The sequence below is a fragment of the Mesoplodon densirostris genome, chromosome 5 (assembly GCF_025265405.1).
Source record: "Mesoplodon densirostris isolate mMesDen1 chromosome 5, mMesDen1 primary haplotype, whole genome shotgun sequence".
In the NCBI taxonomy this organism is placed as follows: Eukaryota; Metazoa; Chordata; class Mammalia; order Artiodactyla; family Ziphiidae; genus Mesoplodon; species Mesoplodon densirostris.
Window position 1 is genome coordinate 140,229,276 of NC_082665.1, and position 5,977 is coordinate 140,235,252.

At 41.2% G+C, this 5,977-nt stretch overlaps 1 pseudogene; it reads left to right on the forward strand.

Annotated features, from left to right (window-relative positions):
- The first annotated feature begins 823 nt into the window (after positions 1-823).
- LOC132491337 (large ribosomal subunit protein uL23-like) lies at positions 824-1,298 on the forward strand (annotated as a pseudogene).
- The last annotated feature ends 4,679 nt before the right edge of the window (positions 1,299-5,977 follow it).

The following is a 5,977-nucleotide window of genomic DNA, read 5'->3' on the forward strand; positions in this document are numbered from 1 at the left end:
TCAACAGATGAATGGATAAAGAAGATGTGGCACATATATACAATGGAATATTACTCAGCCATAAGAAGAAACGAAAGTTAGTTATTTGTAGTGAGGTGGATGGACCTAGAGTCTATCATACAGAGTGAAGTAAGTCAGAAAGAAACACAAATACTGTATGCTAACACATATATATGGAATCTAAAAAAAAAAGAATAAAAGGTTCTGAAGAACCTAAGCTCAGGGCAGGAATAAAGATGCAGATGTAGAGAATGGCCTTGAGGACACGGGGAGGGGAAGGGTAAGCTGGGACAAAGTGAGAGAGTGGCATGGACATATTTACACTACCAAATGTAAAATAGATAGCTAGTGGGAAGCAGCCGCATAGCACAGGGAGATCAGCTCAGTGCTTTGTGACCACCTAGAGGGGTGGGATAGGGAGGGTGGGAGGGAGGGAGATGCAAAAGTAAAGAGATATGGGGACATATGTATATGTATAACTGATTCACTTTGTTATAAAGCAGAAACTAACACACCATTGTAAAGCAATTATACTCCAATAAAGCTGTTAAATAATATATATATATAATATATACACACAGAATGCATATGTATGTACACATACTACTATATATAAAGTAGGTAAACAACAAGGACCTACTGTATACCACAGAGAACTATACTCAATATCTTGTAATAAACTGTAATGAAAAAGAATCTGACCGAATCACTTTGCTGTATACTTGAAACTAACACAACATTGTAAATTAACTATACTTCAATAAAAATTAAATAAATAAATAAATAAATTAAAAATAATAATAAGTGACCCCTTTGCACAAAGATGGCGCTGAAGGCGAAGAAGGAAGCCCCTGTTCCTCTGAAAGCCCAAGCCAAAGCAAAAGCTTTGAAGGCCAAGAAAGTAGTGTTGAAAGGCGTCCACGGCCACGAAAAAATAAAAGGAGATCCAGATGTCACACACCTTCAGACGGTACAAAGCACTTTGGCTCAGGAGGCAGCCCAGATATCCTTGGAAGAGTGCCCCTAGGAGAAACAAGCTTGACCACTATGCCATGAACAAGTTCCCCCTCACCACCGAGTAAGCCATGAAGAAAATAGAAGACAACAACACACCGGTGCTCATTGCGGATGTCAAGGCGAACAAGCACCAAACTGAACAGGCTGTGAAGAAGCTCTATGACATTGACATGGCCAGAGTCAACACTCTGATCAGGCCTGATGGAGAGAAGAAGGCATATGTTCCACTGGCTCCTGAGTATGATGCTTTGGATGTTGCCAGCACAATTGGGGTCATCTAAACTGAGTCCAGCTGGCTAATTCTAAACATAAAAGTTTTCACTATAAAATAATAAATAAAAAATAAAAGTAAGTGAAAAATGGGGGAGTGGGGATAAAAGAGACTCTTAATTAAAGCATCTATATAATTTATTGTCCTAACTGGAACATGTCAGAAATGAAAGGGAACAGTATTAATAATTTTAACTGCTACAGGCCTAAGCCAGTGCTGTGCTGGGCAGTCCTGGATGTATGGTCCCTCTACTTTTAACCAGCAGGTTTCAAATATCAGACTAATGTGATTTAAGATTTGTTACAAAAACAGGAAACAAAGAGAACAACTTGTAAGTGAGAACGTTTAGATCACTAGCAACCAGTTGTTTTTAAGTCTGAAAAGAACCAGTCCCAAATCATCGCCATAACCACTGATCCATCTGGATCAGAAGTCACAAACTGATGGCCTGGGGTTGGATCCAGCCTGCAGATGTGTTTGCTTTGGCCCACAACGTATTGGGTTACAGAGTGCTTTTCTTAAAACTTTGAGTTTGTTGCCAACATTTCCAAGATGAAAGATGTCATGTTAAAATCCAGATTCCTAGCATCTCTTGAAACACTTGAGGAGTATTAAGAGCAGGCACACATTCTCACATGGCAACTGACTAGAGCGGAGCATTCTCTCACTAATCCACCCCAGTCCTCATCTCCCTCCAGTGATTTCTTTTTTTTTTTTTTTTTTTCTATCCAGTGACTTCTAATGCTGGGCTGCTGTGCTTGGTTCCTTCTTTGACTCCTACAGATACTTGACTTTTCAACCTTCATACTAGATCAAGCTCTCATCATCAGAACAAAGAAAGTGAGGTTGGCTGCAGAAGCTACCATTTTATAAACAATTGAAAATAGAAATCCAGCAACCCAGAAAATAAATGGGGAAATTCTGAAGAATTGGTAGGGGATATAGTATTACTACTCTTTAAACAGGCCTAACAACAACAACAGCAACAAAACCTAATTCTGTTCAGAAAATTCCCCTTTAATTTGTCTACTTTTCAGATCATTCCATATTTCCCAAGTAATATAGCCTGAACTACACCAGTAGAGCTTCCAGAAATTCTCTTACTAAAAAATATAATAGCTAATCTACAGCCCACTGGCAAAATGCACAGTTGAAGGCCCAGCCCAGTGATTGCTGCCCACCCTTGCTCCTCTCAACAAGCCCGGAACATCACTGGGTGTGTGATTGTTAGCAAATCTTCATTAATTACGAGCCTCATAAACAGCTGTGCAATGTGGGAGGTTGGAGAGAGACAGCTCCTGTCTTCCTAAGAGAGAGTTTGGAACTAAAAGAAGTTCCTAGCTAGAAAGCATTCCAAAATAGGATGAGTTGTATTGAGAGTACAGAGAATAGCATCAGAGAGCACAGATGTTCATCCCAGAGGTTGGTACCCAAACAACAACTGAAAAAACTTTCACTCTTTAGCACAAAGGAAATGGAGAGCTGTAATTGGTTTCATAACCAAATTATGGAAACTTACATGTTTTGAAACAAATAGATAGGGGCTTCCCTGGTGGCGCAGTGGTTGGGAGTCCGCCTGCCGATGCAGGGGACACGGGTTTGTGCCCCGGTCCAGGAGGATCCCACAGGCTGCGGAGCAGCTGGGCCCGTGAGCCATGGCCGCTGAGCCTGCGCGTCCTGAGCCTGTGCTCCGCAACGGGAGAGGCCACAACAGTGAGAGGCCCGCGTACCGCAAAAAAAAAAAAATATATTACTGACAGAAGTATCTATGGCCTGGAAGGTTGTTTCTTGTGAGGCATAGGACTATGTTTCCCTGTGTAGTGTTGGTCCTAATCCAAGGAGCAGAGCCCTCAGAGACCAGTTTAGGAACCTTTATTTTCTACTGGTTTCCTTATGAAATCCCCACTGCAGCCAGGCTGCTGTCCACTCTAGTCCCCATATAGACTATTGAAAATGCTTTGGCCTCTCCCACTATCTCTGGATTTCCACTTAACATTTCATCTGTATTAGTGTGTTAGGGTAGGGATGAATGACATTCTTGCTACTAAAACAGAGACTTAGGGCCTGTTTAGAGAACCATCTTAAACACTTTGTGGTCATTCATATCATTGAAAGCTATGGAATGCTTAAGAGAAGTGAGATAGAGCTGTAAAGAACAGTATGAATCCCTAGCACATACTGCTCTGTGAAAAATTTGCAGAATACATATTACCATTTTATTCATCCTATATAGTCATTGTCTCCAATTCCTTTCTTCCTATTGTCTCCTTCAAACCCACTCCAAAGGGATCTTTATCTCCACCATCACAACCCCAACTGCTTACGTCAAATAGCCTCTGTGTTACTGAATCAAATGGTCACTTATCTGACTTGGCCTGTAATCAATATTTGACACATCTGATCATTCCTTCCTTCTTGAAACACCTCCCTCGCTTGGCTTCCTGGACACCACCCTCTCCTGTATTTCCTCCTTTCTCACTGTTTCTCGGTCTCCTTTGCTAATTCTTGCAAACCTCTAAGACTTCTAAATATTGGGGTGCCAGGACTTCCCTAGTGGTGCAGTGGTTAAGAATCCTCCCACCAATGCAGGGGACACGGGTTCAAGCCTTGGTCTGGGAAGATCCCATATGGCGTGAAGCAACTAAGCCCGTGCACCACAACTACTGAGCCTGTGCTCTAGAGCCCGCAAGCCACAACTATTGAGCCCACGTGCCACAACTACTGAGCCCACATGCCACAACTACTGAGCCCACACGCCTAGAGCCTGTTCACCGCAACAAAGAGTAGCCCCCGCTTGCCACAACTAGAGAAAGCCCACACACTGCAATGAAGACCCAATGCAGCCAAAACTTTTTAAATTAAAAAATAAATAAATATTGGGGTGACAAAGATGGGCTTTAAACCTCTTCTTTTCTACCGTTAAATTCATTTCTTGGTGATCTCATTCAGTCTCAAGGCTTTAAATACTGTCACTATGCTGAGGACTCAAATCCGACTGCCTGCTCAACGACTCCACCCAAATGTCTAAAGGCATCTTTAATTTAACATTCCCACAATCAAGTTCCTGATTTTCCCACAGACACACACACATACTAAAAACCTTCCCTTTCCACAGTCTTCTGTATCTCAGTTAATGAAAACTGCATTGCAGTTATTCAAGTTCAGAAACTTGTCAACCCTGACCTCTTGCTTTCTCTCACCTGGACATCTAATCCAGGAGAAATCTCTGTTGGCTCTACCTTCAGAATCAATCCACAGTCTTGACTACTCACCACCTTTTCTGCTACATACTTCTCTGTCAAAGTCACTATGAGCTCTTGCCTGCCTCATAGCAACAGCCTCCTAACATCCGACCACTGCCAGCCTCCTTCAGTCTGGTCTCAACCCAGAAACCATAACGATCCACTTAAAATATGTCAGATCAACTTACTCTGCTCAAAACCTAACAGTGTCTTCCACTTCACAGAGAATAAAAGCCAAAGGCCTTAAACTTGTTAGCAAGAACCTGAATGATCAGTCACCCAACTCCTTCCCCAGCACCCAGCATTTCTCAATCACTCTGACCGCTCCTACTCTCCCCTCATTCATTCTGCTTCAGACTCACAGAAATTTGTGTTCTTTGAATATGCAGGTCACTTGCTGTTCCCTCTGTTTAGAATGTCCTTTCTCTAGATGACCTCTTACAAGTCTTGGCTCAAATGTCACCTTCAATTAGAACTGTTCTCTGACCACTCTGTTTCCTATTTATCCTCAGGATTTATTTTTTTGCACAGCGTTTACGATATTTTCAAATACCATATAACACATTTATTTATTTAGTTTTATCTCTGTCTGCATCCCCTAGAAGGTAAGCTCCATGAGGGCGAGGATCTTTATTCACTTTATTCAATGCCTAATCCCCAGTGTATTCAATTAATATTTGTTAAACAGAGAAATTAATTTATATAATATTATGTATTTTCTATGGAATGTGCGTATATGTGTATATCTCCAAATCTAGTTTAGCTCTAGGGAGAGTAGTGAGTAGGGAAAGGGTGAATGGGCTCATGATTGGTGTGGGTGGAAAGTCGATCAATAGAGTATTGATACTTTACCCTTGTAAGGATTGTTCCAAGTTTTTAAACATGATATAGTCATTAATTACTTTTTATGTAAGGTGATATTATTTGTTAATAATTACCTAATATATCACAGGTACATACTATGTAGCCCCTATCTGCTCCCCTACTCCAGCTACAGCTGATTGGACCAGAGTCTAATTAGATTGGACCAGTCTAATTCAAAGTGGAAAGAAGTCAGATCAACTCTTCCAAAAATTTGGAATAGGGTCGTGGAGAGATTAAGTCAGTCAGACTACTGTGAGGACTGGAACTATAGGCCATGTAGAATTTGAGACCATTATCAACTAACACCATATGTAAAGTGAATTTTTGGAGAGACGGAAAAAAGATAAGTAAGGAAAGAAAGCTTATGAGAGGGGAGGAACAGGAGAATAGATGGAGCAGATGTGTAGAGACAGAGATGCATGTGGCCTCCTACTTTTCAGTGCCATCCACATGCAGAATGTAAGCTCTGTTTCCTGACGCTCTTTCCTATCAGGAAACACCTTTTAACATGAACTACTTTAAACAGAATTGGATTCCTTGCAATGTTAAACTCTTAACTTAAATATCCAATACATTTTCCATG